The 17,750-nt window shown below is 40.4% G+C and overlaps 7 non-coding genes across 7 annotated transcripts; all 7 read left to right on the top strand.

The window, feature by feature from the left end:
* The first annotated feature begins 58 nt into the window (after window positions 1-58).
* TRNAC-GCA (transfer RNA cysteine (anticodon GCA)) lies at window positions 59-130 on the top strand. The gene has a single exon. It is a non-coding gene; the product is annotated as a tRNA-Cys (tRNA).
* A 149-nt stretch (window positions 131-279) lies between these two features.
* TRNAC-GCA (transfer RNA cysteine (anticodon GCA)) lies at window positions 280-351 on the top strand. The gene has a single exon. It is a non-coding gene; the product is annotated as a tRNA-Cys (tRNA).
* Window positions 352-489: 138 nt separating this feature from the next.
* TRNAC-GCA (transfer RNA cysteine (anticodon GCA)) lies at window positions 490-561 on the top strand. The gene has a single exon. It is a non-coding gene; the product is annotated as a tRNA-Cys (tRNA).
* A 355-nt stretch (window positions 562-916) lies between these two features.
* On the top strand, window positions 917-988 carry TRNAC-GCA (transfer RNA cysteine (anticodon GCA)). The gene has a single exon. It is a non-coding gene; the product is annotated as a tRNA-Cys (tRNA).
* Window positions 989-1,137: 149 nt separating this feature from the next.
* Window positions 1,138-1,209, top strand: TRNAC-GCA (transfer RNA cysteine (anticodon GCA)). Its single transcript has one exon. It is a non-coding gene; the product is annotated as a tRNA-Cys (tRNA).
* A 149-nt stretch (window positions 1,210-1,358) lies between these two features.
* TRNAC-GCA (transfer RNA cysteine (anticodon GCA)) lies at window positions 1,359-1,430 on the top strand. The gene has a single exon. It is a non-coding gene; the product is annotated as a tRNA-Cys (tRNA).
* Window positions 1,431-1,579: 149 nt separating this feature from the next.
* TRNAC-GCA (transfer RNA cysteine (anticodon GCA)) lies at window positions 1,580-1,651 on the top strand. The gene has a single exon. It is a non-coding gene; the product is annotated as a tRNA-Cys (tRNA).
* Window positions 1,652-17,750: the final 16,099 nt, after the last annotated feature.

The raw sequence follows: 17,750 nt of genomic DNA, 5'->3' as shown, positions 1-17,750 counted from the left end.
CGTTGACTAAAAAAAATAATATAATAAATCGTCCGGAAAATCTAACGCGGTGTGCATCGGGGGTGTAGCTCAGTGGTAGAGCATTCGACTGCAGATCGAGAGGTCCTCGGTTCAATCCCGAGTGCCCCCTTCGTTGTTATCCCTTGAGTACGGTTTTGGAATGTTTTTTTTTTGTTACATATACGGTTGCCTTGCTCACGTAGTGAGCGGAACACATCCTCCGTTGACTAAAAAAAATAATATAATAAATTGTCCGGAAAATCTAACGCGGTGTGCAACGGGGGTGTAGCTCAGTGGTAGAGCATTCGACTGCAGTCCGAGAGGTCCTCGGTTCAATCCCGAGTGCCCCCTTCGTTGTTATCCCTTGAGTACGGTTTTTTTTTTGTTACATATACGGTTGCCTTGCTCACGTAGTGAGCGGAACACATCCTCCGTTGAATAAAAAAATCATATAATAAATCACCCGGAAAATCTAACGCGGTGTGCATCGGGGGTGTAGCTCAGCGGTAGAGCATTCGACTGCAGATCGGGAGATTCTCGGTTCAATCCCGAGTACCTCCTTCGTTGTTGTCCCTTGAGTACTGTTTTGGAATGGTTTTTTTTTTTGTTACATATACGGTTGCCTTGCTCACGTAGTGAGCGGAACACATCCTCCGTTGACTAAAAAAAATAATATAATAAATCGTCCGGAAAATCTAACGCGGTGTGCATCGGGGGTGTAGCTCAGTGGTAGAGCATTCGACTGCAGAGGTCCTCGGTTCAATCCCGAGTGCCCCCTTCGTTGTTATCCCTTGAGTACGGTTTTTTTTTGTTACATATACGGTTGCCTTGCTCACGTAGTGAGCGAAACACATCCTCCGTTGACTAAAAAAAATCATATAATAAATCACCCGGAAAATCTAACGCGGTGTGCATCGGGGGTGTAGCTCAGCGGTAGCGCATTCGACTGCAGATCGGGAGGTCCTCGGTTCAATCCCGAGTGCCCCCTTCTTTGTGATCCCTTGAGTACGGTTTTTGAATGTTTTTTTTTTGTTACATATACGGTTGCCTTGCTCACGTAGTGAGCGGAACACATCCTCCGTTGACTAAAAAAAATCATATAATAAATCACCCGGAAAATCTAACGCGGTGTGCATCGGGGGTGTAGCTCAGCGGTAGCGCATTCGACTGCAGATCGGGAGGTCCTCGGTTCAATCCCGAGTGCCCCCTTCTTTGTGATCCCTTGAGTACGGTTTTTGAATGTTTTTTTTTTGTTACATATACGGTTGCCTTGCTCACGTAGTGAGCGAAACACATCCTCCGTTGACTAAAAAAAATCATATAATAAATCACCCGGAAAATCTAACGCGGTGTGCATCGGGGGTGTAGCTCAGCGGTAGCGCATTCGACTGCAGATCGGGAGGTCCTCGGTTCAATCCCGAGTGCCCCCTTCTTTGTGATCCCTTGAGTACGGTTTCTGAATGTTTTTTTTTTGTTACATCTACGGTTGCCTTGCTCACGTAGTGAGCGGAACACATCCTCCGTTGACTAAAAAAAATAATATAATAAATCGTCCGGAAAATCTAACGCGGTGTACATCGGGGGTGTAGCTCAGTGGTAGAGCATTCGACTGCAGATCGAGAGGTCCTCGGTTCAATCCCGAGTGCCCCCTTCGTTGTGATCCCTTGAGTACGGTTTTTGAATGTTTTTTTTTTGTTGCATATACGGTTGCCTTGCTCACGTAGTGAGCGGAACACATCCTCCGTTGACTAAAAAAAATCATATAATATATCATCCGGGAAACCTAACGAGGCATTCGTCATTTATGTAGCCCACAGGTAGAGCGATGTACTGCAAATCGGGAGGTTCTCTGTTCAAAACCGAGTACCCCCTTCGTTGTTAGGTTTTGGAATGTCTCTCTTGTTAAATAAATACTGTTGCCTTGCTTACGTAGTGAGCGGTACGTATCCTCCGTTGACTAAAAAAATCGTATAATAAATTATCCGGAATATCTAAAGCGGCGTACGTCGGCGGTGTAGGTCAGTGGTAGGGCATTCGACTGCAGATCGCGGTGTCCTCGGTTCAATCCCGAGTGCCCGTTTTTGTTAATTTTAAACACTTTCATCTGTTAAGCCAGGTTTTCCTAGGAATAGGTTTTTTGCGCAGCGTGAACCGAATTAGAGTATTTCGCGCAGATAGAAACGTGTTACATAATCACGCTACGCGTTTGTGTTTTTCTAGGGAGGCGCATCAGATCATAGCGGCTATATGAAGTACGTATATATCTTTGGCATCAGCTAGTCGCTTTGGAATCGTCTTCGCCGTCGTTGGGAACGGACGTGCTATTATCGCGCTCCGCTCACCGACACGCCAGTGCGCCATTTTGTGTCTTTCTTTGTGTTTTTCTTCGTTCTCGTGAGTTTTACTTAGCGTGTTGTTTATTTTTGGGTCATATTCTGCGGTGATTTTCTTTTTTTTTTTAGCGCACGTTGGATTGTGAGATAAGTGGTTTTTTTTTTTTTTTTTTTTATATTGCTCTCATTTTTTTTTAAATTTTCGTTGTGTATTTTCGATCGACTTATATTTATTTTTCTCGTTCGCATTTCATTTTCGTTGTTTTTTCGCCAGGTTCGCTCGCTTCTTTGATATAAGTTCGTAGGTTTTGGTACTCTCAATAACGTTGTTTTCCTTCCATTTGGGCCTATTGTTGTAGTGTTAGTGTTTTGAGATAGTTAGCTAAGTTGTTAGTTAGTTAGAGTCGATAGTTAGTTAGAGTTGTAATTCTAATAAGTATAAATTGTACTTCGTAGCTTAATACTTTTTTTAGAGGGTGTTGTATTCTTTATATACATATTTATTTTATTCTTCGTGATTTAGTGCTGAGCATTCTACTTTACGTAATTTTTTCGTATAATCTCTTACGTATATTTTGCATAGTAATGTATTTTACATTATTTTAATTTCCAGTTAACGTTTCTCATTTTCGTATTGTTAAGTATTATTATTATTATCTAGCTTTAGCAATAGTGTTAGTATGCCTCGACCTCGACTAGTGTTGTGTAGAGCTTGCGACGGGAGGTTTCCCTGGTCTAGGGGTATAGTAGCTGATAGTTTCAATTGTAAGGGGTGCTTGGATAGAAAAAGGCTGGAACACGAGGTCGAAGCTTTACGGGAAAAAGTTAGGGTGCTAGAGGGTCCGGTTATAACGGACCCTCTGGTCGTCGAGCCACCTGTTGATGAAGAAGCAATCTCCACGAACAACGACATTTTAGAGGGCGAATGGGTGGTCGTGGATGAGGTAGAGGGGGATAGTGATAGGGGTTTAATCATCGGCGATTCTATGGTTAGGGAACTTGGGAACCGAGTGTGTAGGGATTTTCGGGGTTTCGAGCGCTGTTGTCTTCCTGGGGGGAAGATTGGCAACGTTCGAGACGTTTTTCATCGCCGAAAGTTGCCCTTGCGGGTGATTCTGTGGGTGGGAACAAATCAGGTAGGAGCGAATATTAGTGAGTCTCTGTCAGAGTACCGGGATTTACTATTATCCGCTAGGGAGGGGGGTTCAGATGTGGCAGTGATTCCAGTGCTGCCAAGGGGTAGTAGGGGATATAGGAGTAGGATCCACCAATTCAATATAGGTCTGAAGGACATTTGCTCCTCACTTGGGGTCACGTTCTTGGAGCTTCCCGCATTTACCGATAGGTGGCTTCGTTCGGATGGGATCCATCTAAATAAGAGAGGGGTCTGGGAGGTTTACGATAGTCTTAGGTCAGGTTTTTTACTCCCAGACCACGTAGTCGGGAATGCGGGTTAGTTAATGATAATCACAACAGTACTGACGGGGAATTACCCACCTCTGACTTGGATGGCTTCTCGATTGACAACAAACCACCGGGCAAATTAAAATGTGTGTTAATAAATGCCAGGAGCTTGGGTAACAAGAAAGATTTTTTAGAAACTATGATAGTTGTGGAGGACTTGGATCTTATAGCCATTACAGAATCTTGGGCAAACGATGGGGATGAATCTTTCTTACACATCTCCGGATACGATACTTTTTTGAGAAATAGATCTGATAGGAAAGGGGGTGGAGTGTTGATATACGTGAAATCATGTTTGAAGGCTAGAGAGTGTAACGTACAGAGAAGTGATATTGAAACCATATGGGTTGAACTTGAGAACAAAAGACGTCATAAGCTTATTGTTGGGGTTTGTTACAATCCACCGAATAGGGATCAAAACTACATCGCCAAAATGCACGATGAAATTTCCTACATGTGTAAGCGAAAGAGGGTTCTCATACTAGGGGATTTCAATTACCCGGGTATTGATTGGGAGAACCTTTCATCTGGAAATCAGTATGAAAGAGACTTTCTTAAGTTGGTGCTCGAAAATTTTTTGTATCAGCATGTATCAGAAGCCACTAGGGGTACTGCTATTTTGGATTTAGTTCTTACTAGTTCTGAGGATCTAGTTGAACATGTTTCGGTGGGGGAAGAGTTTTCTTCCAGTGATCATCGTATCGTCAGATTTCTCTGTAACTTTTCCTCGGGTAAGGTTGATAACAAAAGACTGGTTCCTTGTTTTCGGAGAACTAACTTTGATGTTTTGCGAAGAAGGTTAGCGGAAGTTTTCAAAGACCGGTTGGAATCAGTAGGGGTGGTAAGTCAATGGGAAGAATTTAGTACGAAGCTGTCCTCTGTTTTGCACGACGTCATACCCTTTGTTCGAAAAAAGCGTGTTTGTACATCACACCCTCAATGGTTCACGGATAGCGTGCGGAACCTTTATCTTGAAAAGAAAAGAGCATTCAGAGAGTATAAAAGTGGACGAGGTGACCTATCATTGTTTACTGATAAAAGAAGACTGTTGAAGAAAGCGATAAGGGATAGTAAAAAGCAAGTTGAATCTAGGTTGGCAGATAACATTGGCTCTGACCCAAAATCATTTTTTCGATACGTCAATAATGGATGTAAGGGGACAGTTGGCCCCCTCTCGATAGGAGGCTCAAAAGTAGAGAGCAATGTAGGCATGTGTAGTGCTTTCAATGACTTTTTCGCGTCGGTTTTTAATGGAGATAATGATATTCGATATACGGGTGTTGCATGGGGTAATAAAACGCTCAACGATATTCAAGTGGAAGACGTGGAGGTCCTAAATCTTCTAAGAAATGTATGTGCAAGCAAAGCACCAGGACCAGATGATATCTATCCCAGGGTTCTCAGGGAAGGTGCTAATGAATTGTTGGGGCCAGTCGCACAGATATACAGGAGTAGTGTTGCTGAGGGTATCGTCCCGAGAGATTGGAAACTGGCTAACGTTGTTCCGATATTTAAGAAGGGTAGTAGAGAAGTGGTGTCTAATTATCGTCCAGTGAGTTTGACGAGCTCCCTCTCGAAAATTTTGGAAATTATCATCAAAAGGCAGTTTGTGAAGTGGATAGACGAGAATAATGTATTGTCGGATAATCAGCATGGGTTCAGGAAGGGGAAGTCATGTGTAACTAACCTCCTTTGCTTCTATGATTACGTGACTAAGGCTTTGGGTAAGAGCAAAAATGTCGACGTTGTTTACCTTGATTTCCAGAAGGCATTCGATCGGGTCCAACATGGCAAACTCTTGAAGCGTTTACACGAGATTGGAATAGGGGGCAACTTGCTGAATTGGATAGAATCGTGGTTAAGAGATAGGTCGCAACGAGTTATGGTGAACGGGGAATTCTCTGGTTGGACAGACGTCACAAGTGGAGTTCCTCAGGGAAGTGTCCTTGGCCCCATACTTTTTTCACTTTTTATCGATAAACTCGATCAGGGTATCGATGGAATTACTAGCAAATTCGCAGATGATGTGAAGCTAATGGGGGTAATCGGGAATGAAAGCGATAGGGAGTTGCTCCAGACCAACTTAAACAAGATTGCAGCATGGGCAAATGAATGGAGCATGACGTTTAGCGTAGATAAGTGCATGGTCGCTCATTTTGGTTCGAACAACCCACGGTTCTCTTACGAGTTGAATGGTGTCACTATCCCGGATGCAACTAGAGTCACCGATTTGGGAATTCTCATTGACGAGCGACTTAAGTTTTCTGAACATTGTTCAGCGGTTGTCAAAAAATCGAATAGAATGCTTGGTCTCATTTTCAAAAAGGTCTCTTCGCGTTCTCCTAAAGTCATTCTTCCTCTTTTTCGAGGCTTAGTTCGTCCTGGACTGGAGTATGCTGTAAGGTTTTGGAGACCATACCTACAGAGGGACATAGACTTGGTTGAAGGGGTGCAGAGAAGAGCTACGCGTGTCCTTATTGGCACACAGGGCTTGAGTTATGAAGAAAGACTTCATTTTTTGAATATGTTTACATTGGATGAACGCAGGTGTCGAGGAGATATGATCGAAGTGTTCAAAATTTTCAATGGGATGGATAGGATGGACCATGAACTTTTAGTACACCGCCAATCGACTGCTTTTACAAGGGGACACCAGTATCGATTGGTGAGGGACAATGCAAGGTTATGGTGTCGCAGGGAATTTTTCTCCAATAGGGTTGTTAATAAATGGAATAGCTTACCCCCGGAGGTAGTAAATTGTAACACAATTGACACGTTTAAAAAGAAATACGATAAACATGTTGGGGTAAATCGAGAAGCTATCCATTCTTAGAATAAGACAACCATAAGTAATCTTTATGGGCATCGTATAATATTTTATCATGTGTATATATTGTTTGTAATTTGTGTTAATTGCATTTTTAATTGGGTTGCTGTATTTTTGAAACATATGACAACCATATTTTTATGGGCATCTTTTTATCAGCCACCTCGTTGGGCATTTTGCCTGTTGTGGCGTTGTATTTGTATTTGTATTTGTATTTGTATTAGTCTGTCGTCTGCATGCTCCGGTTGAAGGAAAAGAAAACACACAAGAGTGAAGGAAATATCGGCAAAACCTTGGTGCACGACGCATTTGACTCCCCCAGAAGCAGTCGGCCAATCACGCCCGACGTAATGTGCTGTCGTCAGGCGTATTGCGCTCTGTAGGAAAACAGTCATGCTGCTTTTCATTCTGGTGAGTGGACGGCGTCTCGCGCTGGGCGAATCACGTTGCGCGCGGCACAGGAAACCTGCTCCTAGGAAAACCCGGCTTTTACTATACTGTTGCCTTGCTTGTACATGCTTGAGTTGTTGACTAAAAAAAATCGTACAATAAATAATGCGGAAAATCTAATATTGAACGTTGTGTCATAAAATTAGTATGTTTAGTTAGCGTAATGATTGAGTGATATATCATTTGGATGCCCGTGAGAACCTTTAAACAGGGGAAAGAGGAAGAAGTGACAATATGAACACAAATAAAAAAATGGTAGTTGGTCAAAGATCGTTAGAGTAAAACAAAATAGAAAACAATATTTTCATTATGACTTTGCTCACGAAAATTATCATAAAACAAATGCTTACATTTAGATCAACTGATAGATTTTGAATAGGATTCATGACTTATGCGTGTAAACAAGTTTTGTAATTTGCACCGTGTAAAATATTATAAAAACTATGCCTTCTATATTTTTTAGTTATTTAAATAATTGTGCTTTGCTCTATCAATGGGATCATAAAAAAAAGTTATTGTGCACAATAATAAAAACTAGCGCTGAAATAAAAAATTCCTCACAAGTTTGCGGCGGCAGGATGTTCGGACGTGGATGATATGTCAGTCACTTGTCGGATTGATGTTTGCAGTCGGTCGCAACAAGGTGGATGATGTCCTTTACACCGTCGATTAAGCGTTGTAGAGGAGGCGAAAGTTCTTTGATTTTTGATGATGATGAAGATGATGTGCTGCACACTCTGAAACCTTCCACATGATTGTACGAAGAATCGTTCACACGGAAATTACTAGATCATTTTTTTTTTTTTGTAGCCCCACTTAGATGAACACGTGATGTTCGTTGATTTCCAAATTTGTTTTACATATATCAGAAAAATATGAAAAAGGTATTTGACTTGGAGGCCCAAGAACGGTTCTTTTTACTTTCGGAATCACATGTTGACTGTCCTTTTTCTCGATGCCAAGCAAAGCTCGATAATTCACACTTCGGATATTTTAGATGCATTTTTTTTTCTCGCCAGTTTGCGCCATGCATGACCTTGTGTATATGAGAGGTGAGTTTCATCAGCAACCTCCTAGAGATAGAAGGCCTCTGCACTGTTTTCCTGCACTGAACCCTAGGATACGGGTTCGAACCCCATAGTGGTGGTCGGCTGAAGTTGGTTTTCTGTGGTTCCCAACTTCAAGGTGCAAATGCGAGCCGATCTCCCCGTTAAAAAGTCTCGCCACAGAGAGCAACAGGCCTACAACGTTACAAATATTCAATCATTACACTTCACTCACAATTTGAAGTATAGATGGCAGCACTGAAATATCATACACAACACTAACTACACACTCAGACTGTTAGGTGTACACACTCACTTTGTTCCAGACTCTGCCACGAAGTTGGGCTGGAAGAGATCTCGGCAACGGGATAAGTCCGGTGGCAGAGACCCTGGCGTTCATTCATTCATTTGCACTGTTTTCCATAAACGTCATTCAGACTACCTAGCAAGTTTGCCACATTTTGAAACACAGTATCCTATTTCGTTTCTGCCGCATAGTGATTGGATGTGGGGCATAGAAATCGCCAGTTCTGAGCCCGATCATTTCTTTTCCTCACAACGATGATACTGGCACGAGCAGGGAATTTTTTTCCCTGAATATTCTGAGGGAAAATGGACTACTTACTGCCGTCACAAGCAGACTGCGGAGGCCTTCTATCTCTAGCACTTGCTGGTTTCATCCAGTTCAAACCAACGTTTTTTGGTGTAATCTGCGTTGGTTCTTCGCTAGTGCGTGCATGTTTGACGACCGCCGTCACAAAGTCGCGTTTGGTATTGTTTTCTGGAGGTGTTGGATTTTTTGGAAGAATAGGCGGATGCTAAAAATAGCTTCGCTTTTTGTAGGCAAAGACCGACAAACACTTAGAGGGAGATATTTTGTTTTTATACATTGATAGAGCAGAGCACAATTATTTAAATAACTCAAAAATATAGAAGGCATAGTTTTTATACTATTTTACATGTGCAAATTACAAAACATGTTCACACGCAAGTCATGAATCCTATGCAAAATCTAATCAGTTGATCTAAATGTATGCATTTGTTTTATGATCATTTTTGTGAGAAAAGTCATAATAAATATTGCTTTTTTATTATTTTCAACCCTATAACGATCTTTGGCCAACTTCCTTTATATATATATATATTGTCATTGTCACTTCTTCCTCTTTTCTCTGTTTCCAGGTTCACGGGCATCCAGGGGACACATTACTCATATTACTAACTGAACACACTGTTTTTGCATCACATATACCGATTGGCAATTTTTTTTTACATTTTTTTGTGACATAGTAGAATATCATGCCCGACACCCCCCCCCCCACCCCCATCGATGCTGAAGTAATCCTTGAATGACCCTAAATCACCAACTGTTATTAAAATTGCTGAAAAATTCCGAAAAAAATTTTTTTTGAACCTTAAAAATATGTGAGATAAATATTTATTGTCACTATCATAATATAACTCCGTGTTTCTGGACCTATGGTCTGAAGACCAGAGATGGTTCGCAGGCGGTCTTGATAATTCAATTCTAATTGAATGGAAAATTATTCAATTGTTGTAATAGATATTATAGTAATATCCATATGGATTCACAAATAAAAACTGTACCTTCATATTTAGGTTCATTAAGAAAAATTGCGGGAAATTGCCATCCTGAATACGGGTTATCACTAATTTGCAGCCCAAAAATGAAATTTCAGACAAATTTGCTAATTACTGCGAGAAAGAGATTAAGGGTGAGGAAATAGAAGTTTGCTACAAATCGTAGTAAACAAAAATTTGACAGAAAAATTACCCGATTACTGTAAAATACGGGACGTTACCAATTGTCTTTAAAAACGTTGCCATAAGTCAGCAAAATCCCCAATTGTAGTTAAAATTGCTGAAAAATCGAGGAAAACCAGTTTAACTTGGCAATGTGAGATGAATATTTGTATTTATACCCAACATTATCATAAGTTATAAAAACTCTGTTTATTAAGGATTTTAGTGAACGTTATAAATTTAAGCGAACATCATTGGAAAAGAAACGGGATAAATGCATAAAAAGAAATTCAGAACAACCGAAAATACAGAAATGTCCCGTAATACGGGACGCAAGTGGTCCGTCGGATTGTTTCCAGACATTTTACTGGTCCTTGGGTTTAGAAAGGTTGAGAAACATTGATATAAAACTTAACAGCACATTATGAAAACGCTGTGCATTCATGACTTTAGTAAATATTACAAATGTAATATGTATTGTATAAAAAAATCGGAATAAAATCAAAACTAAAGGAATGTCCCGATTTTCAGGACACAGTGGTCCGTCAAATTGTTTCAGACATTTTACTTCAGACCTTAGGTTCAAAAGGTGGAGAAACGCTGACTTTTTTAGTAGTTTCTAACGTCCTTGTTTGACAACCGGATAGGGTTACCAACCGTCCCCTTTTTGATATCATTTCGAGCGTCCTCCTATGTTATCGGAAAAATCAACTTTTTGTCCTTTTCAGGTTCACGGGGTTTTTTTTTCGCTGGGGTAAAAATTTTTCTTTCTCCACTTTGAAATATGTATTTTTTCATTGATATTAGCTATTGGTGAATGCGTGTGTGGGGGGAAAAAACACGAAAATACTCATATCATAGCATATCAATGGGGAAATGTGTTTCACAAGTGGAGAAAAAATTTCCCCCAGAAAAAAAGACAAATAATTCCGGAAACCTGAAAATGAGGGCAAAAGGACAAATTTTCCAAAACGTAGGAGGACGCTTGAAATGTTATCAAAAAGGAGGACATGTCCTCCTAAAAGAGACTTGGTATATAACCCTACCCTACACCGGGGCAATAACAAAAACACTCTTTTCTCTGATTACATGCTGCCATCTAGGTTCATATATCAAAACATACACCGAAGCAGTTTTTCTCCAGCTCATCTGCTTTGACCTATCCTAGTGTTCACAGGTAACGTCTTAACGATTAAGGCCCCCTTACATGGCCCCACAAATAAGGTTACCGGACGTCCTCCTTTTTGGTGTCATTTCAAGCGTCCTCCTACGTTTTAGAAAATTCATCCTTTTGTCTTCCTTTTCAGGTTTCCGAACAATTTTCTTTCATAGTATTCTTGTCACTCTGAAACACATATCTCTTCATTGACGTGAGTGTTTGCGTGTGTTTTTTTCCCCACATATTTTTGCAGCGATTCGACCAACGCCCTCGGAATTCCCAGACGAATACTAGATGCTTGATCACCCGGGGCAAGCGTGCATTTTGACGCCCCTCCTTATAATGTTATAATGTTGGAGAGATTTCTGAATGAAATTTGCGCCCCCCTCGGGTCTAGCGTCCGGGGCACGAGACCCACCTGCAGCCCCACCCCCCCCCCAGTTGCGGCCCTGGTCACAGTATCACTGACATTCAATCACTTGTCAGTTTCACCCGTACGTGATGGGTGCACTCTACACATATTTTGAAATGAAAACTAAATTAAATGAAAATAAGTATTATATGAGAATAAAAAACGTATAAATTATTATCAGCTCATTGTAATGTTAACTTTCTTCACATTTATCAGCAATTCTTAAACATAAGCAACATCACTGGTCGAATCGATCATCTTAGACTGAAATTTGAGCAAAATATCCAGTAAATTGAAATACTTTAGTCAGGATTTATCATATTTACTAATACGAGCTGAGGATTACACATAATCACCGGTAAATGCGATATTTTTTATTAAACTTACAAAAATTGTTGGTAACTATGCATAATAGCCAGTAATTATGCATATGATAACCGGATTTAGCAAATTTCCCTTATATATAGTGGTTCTGTTTTAGTTGGGAAAAATTGTGGTGCTGGGTTTTTAAAGAAGAATAGTGGCGCCATCTCTTGCTCAAATTGGAGAAAATAAATAAGCCAGAAATTCAAAAAGCCAAACAAGCCAGGGAGGCCCTTAGGAAAATTTGCAGGCAAAATATGACCCTCTTTCTATCAAACAAACTCATTTTGTATAAATTGATCATACGTCCTACGTTACTTTACGCAGCTCCCGCCTGGATGTATGCTAGAAATCCTAATACAGGGTGGGCAAAAAGTCAGTAGAAACTTAAAAAATTCATAAAAACAGGAAAAATAACCGAAATAAAAAATTATTATTTTTATCTACGTTATTATATGAATGCATCACTAATTACATCAATATTAACATGTTGAATCTCCAGCATCTTACTCATCGTATGGTGACTTCATTGTCATTTATTCAGATTACATCATATTATCTCATATAATTAGTTAGCATCAACTGTTCCTGTGGAGGTGGCTGTCAATTCCCGAGGTTAAGATATACTTCCAGCCACATTTCTGAATATTTCGCCATCTTAGAGATGGCGTGAGATGACTCTTAAATTGTCATCATCCCTATTCTCTTATACCAACCGTGGCTTCAATGCACTACTGCATTTAATTGGCAGAGCGATAATGAAGTGGGTATGAGCTGTTGAACCGTTAAACGAGTGAAGGTTCAAGGGGAATCACCGACTGCTGTGATACGCTTGTAAACACATACCTGCAAAGGGTTACCAGAAGTCCTCTTTTTTTGTCATTTCGAGTGTCCTCCTACGCTTCGAAAAATTCGTCCATTTGTCCTCCTTTCAGGTTTCAAAAATATTTGTATTTTTTTTTTCTGAGGAAGTTTTCTTCCACACTGAAATATATATCTTTTCATTGATATGAGTGTTTTTGCGGATGGGAAGAAAAGGATCGGAGTCACGTGACTCTTTTCAAAAGACTGGTCAGGGAATCTCACTCGCAATTCTTTCCTTATGGCTGTTTGCTTGACGATCTCCTCGTGCTGTCTTATTTTTGATTAGAATTAGAATGGTCAACACTTGCGCAGCTTTCGGACGTTCTGGACGGTTTGACTCCTTGTTGTAGGAGCTATCTATAAAGAAAAAAAATAACACATTAAAAAAATGGTATTTATGCACGTCTAAAATTTTTTTCAAAATATTGAAAAAAAAAAAAACTTACTTGAGCAAAAATTGGCCATCGAACCCCTTCATGTTGTGTGCGATGGCGATGAAACCTTTATGTTCCTTGCGGAAGAGACAGGCGCATAATTCGTTGACGGCATTATACCCTCGAGAAAGACGAATTCCGCCCCGTCCTAATATTGAGCAACCGCAGAGTTGATCACGTGCTCTGCGGAAGATTGATCCGTCTCCAAATCGTAGAAGACGAGCTTGTAGGAGGGGGTTCTTCACCGCTTTCTTCTTGAGGGAGCAGAGATGATGCTCGTCTAGATGGAAATTTTTTGCAGTTGCTGCAATACTTCTCGCCACATACGTGTTTGCCTCGTGGCCGCTCTTTTTGTACAAGAAATTTCTTGCAAGACGGGCACTCGTAGAATTGCTGGCAGTACGTGGTGTTTTTGCTCCCAAGACTCTCATGTCTTGCAAAGCATTCGGCGGATCGGCATATCCTGAGACAGTCATCGCAGGTTTGAGATGTCCCAACCGTACATGTGTCGTCAAAGCATGTGTTGCATCTCAATGCGCATTTGTGGTACTGCACATGGTTTTAGGTCTTGTCGCAGTCCGGCCAATAGAAACTTGATCCGTGGAATCCTTTAGGTGATGTAATGAGATAGTCATTCTATATATATCAATTATGTTCTCACATTTCGGGAGAGACAAACACACCCTCTCGTTACGGCCGTGATAATACCTAAGAAATATTGGGCTTGAGGGCGGGGTGGAGGGGGGAAGGTTTGTGCCCTGGGTTCTTGATCAGAAAAGGCGCTGAATTTACTGTTTTTCCAATCAAAATAAGAGGGGCGTCAAAATGGACACTTGCCTCGTATGACTGAGTAAATTTTAATTTCTTGATGTGGCTCTGCTAAAGGGATCTCCCCCAATATATTAAATAACCATACACCTAAGAGCCATAAATCCCACAGGCCCGTAGTTCTAATGTGCTTCCGGGCTAAGATTACTCACGGGCCTCTCAATGAAAAATTTATAGTTTGAAAAACAATAAGCTTCCACCCCCCCCCCGTATTCTTATGCTGGTACCCCGTAAGAGTCTGGCCATTGAGAAGGTCTAACAGGGCTCTATAACTTGTAACTCAACGTGCCCTCCAACTTTTTCTTACCTTCGCGAACCTGTTATTACAACATTATGCATTGGGCCCAGAAGAACCAGATCCCATCAATGTTGGTATGTCTAAGAATGTGGCCCACGCGCGTTTGTGAACGCTTTGCTGAGCTCCCGCATCGTACCAGACTTTGCTTGGTTCGGCATAAAGCTATGCGGTCGGTGTGGACCTGGCTTTACCCGGAGACCTCATAATAATAATATGTGGTACCATGATTTTTCGGGAATAAATATGCAAATTAGTAGGCACAGTAAGATACAGAAGTAGGGTTGTCCCCCCCCCCCCCACCGTTCAGTGAAAAATTGTATTATGGGCATAGGAGGGAGGGTGAAAGTGGACATCACTATGGTGGTTCACTATGCATAATTTTGATGATTCGCCCTCCCCCACCCTGTTCTGGATGCTTTATCCGCTCATGTTGGTAGGTTGGTATAGAGGCCTCTGAACATAATTTCTTATGTGGGCCCATAATATTCTCGAGACGGGCACCGATTTAAATGTACCATGGAACCCGTTAATCGTATTATAATTCAAGTGCGTTCAGGATTCCCCCATCAAAATGAGATCTGGTACTACTATGATTTTCGAAAGCAACTAATAAGTTTTCGAAATGGCAGACTAATATGTTTCTAGTCAGGTAGAGGCTGGCAGATATTCTAAGAAAATAAAGCGAAGGCAGCGCCATGACAAGTAGGTTAGAGCAGTGTGTCTCAAAGTGGGCTTCGCAGCTCCTAGGGGCGTCGCCAACCTTTGTTAAGGGCGTCGACGTGAGCTGGAGATATTGATTTGTGTACCCTATCTATGCTTTGAAGTGTCCTTTTATAAGGTAAAAATATCTACTAAATTATTCTGGGGAGCCACTGGGGAACCATGAATTGGGCGAAGGAGATACGGATGACAGAAGTTTGAGAACCGCTATGTTAGAGCATTCAAGTGAAACATGGAGGAAAAAAACGAGATTACAGGGAAGATTCTCTCTAACTAATCCGACAGAGATCTCTAACTAATCCGGCACATATCAGATCAGGGTATGCCGGATTATCGAAATCGCCGGATTACTGGAAGTCAATTGAAAAAATAGTCCATTTAAAGAATATAAACTTATGCGCACAGACATACAATGACATGTTTTCCTCTTTTATGTTCTAAGAAAATCCACCTGAAAAACGTCGGATTATCGCACGGGATCGAGAGCCTACTGTACTTTCAGAACAGAACTACGTTCAGATCCCAAAATAACCAAGCCGGGAGACCCGTGCACGTCAACAAATTTTTACCAGAAAGAATCTCGAGGACAAATTTTAAAATTGCGTTGGAGGCTGGCAGTTTTTCTGGTGGAAACCATGAAAACCTAGTTAGTTTTGCAGTGGATAAACACATAAATTTTAAAAAACACGTGGTCCACTTAGGCCTGGGATTTCCCGTATTTTTCCAGAGTAAATAATTCCAACAGCTGTATTCTTGCCGAGTAAGTTTTAGGATATTTTTTTAGAAATTCTAGTAAAAAACATATACAGTTAGACAGTTGATGCGTACCACCAAAAAGCTGCCTGCCGGTGATTCAACACACTATAGTTGTAGTTTCTATTCTCAGATTCATGTATGCGTTTTTATAAATATTTTTCGCCTTCAAACCCTCCGGATGCTCTCGACCGTTTCAAATGTGAAAAATTAACAACAATATCATTTTTACACAGAGGTGAAGTGGACGACTTTAGTGACGTCACGAGTGTTTCTTTTAATTTGAATTCCCGATTTATGAAACAGAACTACCGCTAACTTATTTTTGTCTCGGATTCGATAACAAATAAGCGCCAGATGGCTTGAAGAATCGCGACGCCCACCATCAAACTTCTTTCTTTAATTTGTATTCTGCGAACATGGAGGGTTTTTGTAATCATTTCAATGAGTTTTTCCCGATGATGGAAGAACATCTGTTGGTCAGTTGCTTTTCAGAGACATGACAAGCATCCGAATTTATCGCCTTTTTTTTTTTTTCAACGTAATAAACATCCGCCGCTGCTCAATATGACCACGAAGCACGTACAAGCGCACCTCGCTTTACGCGATTAATTGGTTCCGCAAAATAGTCGCGTATAAGAAGAAATCGTGTAAAGTCAGTTGAATTTAACATGGGAAAGATAGGGATAGGGGGTTGGTTTTCTTTAGAAGGATTAAAAAAACTTTTATCCAACAGCAAAGGAACTTCTTTTTTAATGAATTAATTATTACAACTTATGAATAAATCATATAGATTTAGGCAATATTAATGAATTAAATTTTAATACTTTTTCTGTCTTCAATACTACTGATTGATTCTAGTGATAGTAGATGTTCTCTTTTCCTGAAGAGCCTGGTGTGGTAGGCTGATAACACTTTTTAATGAAACAATCGAGATTCAATTGACAAGCAGCATTTTTCGTCCCCTTATAAAAAAATTTATCAGCAAAGCCAGAGAATTCTGCATATTTCTAGCGAATATGAAAATTCTAGTTTCATTGGGAGCGCTTTTTTTTTCGATTAAATTTCTCATGGTATTGTCCATGTGTTACCAAACATTGTCCATCAGGGGCCTCTGGTGAGTTGTATCTGAGAATTTCTCTCATATTTGTCTCAGCAACATCATCGAATCCAACGAATTCCGTCGTTATATACAGGGTGCATAGGTAACTAACAGGGCGTATGGCATTTTACCGCGAAACCATTGATCCTAAAAGCATACTTCCAATTAGAAAAAGTATCTAAATAGAGTGTAGTACTCAGATATTTCATTCATTGTGCAAGGGGTTGTATAGTTATAAAAAAAAAATTATATACATTTTTAAAAAACCCAATTAGAGAGGAGTAGTTTCCCTTTCTCTCTACAACTAAACTACAACTAAACAAAATTCCACGTTTTGAAGTGCAATATTCATTGAGATATTCGAATTCAAAAAACGGAGGAAAATAACGGGGAAAAAAACAGCATTAAATGCGGGTAAAACGGTTTTTTCGTATGGGAAAGCATATTCCGGCTAACGAAGATTTCGGTTAACGAACATGATTCTGGAACGAATCATCTTCGGTAGCCGAGGCATCATGTATTGAATTTTATTTGTGCTTACATGTTTGTTTTATTGTTTGTTGTATGTGTTCGGGGATTTTTTAACCTAATTTATTAGTGCCATCTTTTACGCATTCCCCCTCCCCTTTAGCATATGTTCGCGTGTGCAATTATAGTTCTCTTACTCTGATATCCCCGCTTTTTCCTTCCAATTTCACTGATTTAATTGTGCACGTAGTGAAGTTAGATCTCACCGGCCTTTCACAGGTTTGTATACGAAACAAATAAGTAAACGATTATTTAAATGGAATACAATTCAGTTAGATGTATTGTGCCCCTGTAAAAAGAGGTTTATCGCAACACACATTTAAGTGTATCACACAAAAAGTAGCGATACCGAAACATTATCAACACACATCGGTACCAAATCCCGATTCTTTCAGACGCACCCGG

Source organism: Pholcus phalangioides, unplaced genomic scaffold (assembly GCF_987345545.1).
Source record: "Pholcus phalangioides strain wild (caught in Gottingen) unplaced genomic scaffold, Ppha-v1.0 ptg000017l_1, whole genome shotgun sequence".
Taxonomy (NCBI): Eukaryota; Metazoa; Arthropoda; class Arachnida; order Araneae; family Pholcidae; genus Pholcus; species Pholcus phalangioides.
Note: the sequence above shows the minus strand (reverse complement) of the source record. Positions and strands in the feature narration are given on the sequence as shown.